Source organism: Gavialis gangeticus, unplaced genomic scaffold (assembly GCF_001723915.1).
Source record: "Gavialis gangeticus isolate Ggan-Ray unplaced genomic scaffold, GavGan_comp1, whole genome shotgun sequence".
Taxonomy (NCBI): Eukaryota; Metazoa; Chordata; order Crocodylia; family Gavialidae; genus Gavialis; species Gavialis gangeticus.
Window position 1 is genome coordinate 43,253,907 of NW_017729029.1, and position 878 is coordinate 43,254,784.

Here is an 878-nt window from a genome sequence, read left to right on the forward strand (position 1 = left end):
GCCCTGGGGGGAGTCCAGCATAGCCCTCCCAGAGGTGTGGGCCCCCAGATCTGCACACAGGGTAACAGGCGGCTACCGCTGCCGGCAAGTGACACGAGTTTTGTTTTTTGCCGTTTGAGATGCAGTTTCCCAGAAACTGCCAGACCTATTTCCTTGAAACTTGGCAGGCTTTGTGCCCTCAGAAGGGGCTACCATCCCTGCAGTTTTCATCCAAATCAGGCAAGAAATGACAAAGTTACAGGCATTTTCATGATTCCCCATTATAGCCTACGGGTGAAATGTCGAAATGCATCAAAACAGCAAAACAGTTTTGACGAAACAAAATGGAACAGTGCTTCAAAATGAAACAAAACGACGAAACTAAACACTGTCCCTTTGAAACAGCAAAACAGAAGTTGAAATGAAACGGTGCTGTTTCACACAGCCCTGTTTTCCTGGTTCTGCTACTAGCTGGCTGGGTGATTTGGTTTCCCTGTCTGTAAATGGGGATAATAAATATTGACCTCCTTTACGGAGTACTTAATGGATGTGTGGATGAAAAGTGCCATGCACCTTGGCAGTGGAGGTATTCTAAATACTGGGAATTTATAGTGGGTTTTGTTTCTAAATGAAAAGAAGATACCTAAAAAAGAAAATGTACCGGTTGTTCCATGCCGTCTGGTAATGATGAAATGCCAGTGCCATTAAGGCCCTGCATGTTGGGGTTTCCCAGAATTAAACACCTTTATCTTTATCTTTGGAAAATGAAGATGCCTAAAGCTCCTGTAGGTTAGAAGCTGTAGGATGTTAAGCCTATCCTTAGTCATGATGTGCATAGCCAGAGCCATCCCTAGGGGTGTGTGGGGCCTGGGGCATTTCAGCCTGTGCGGGGCCAGGGG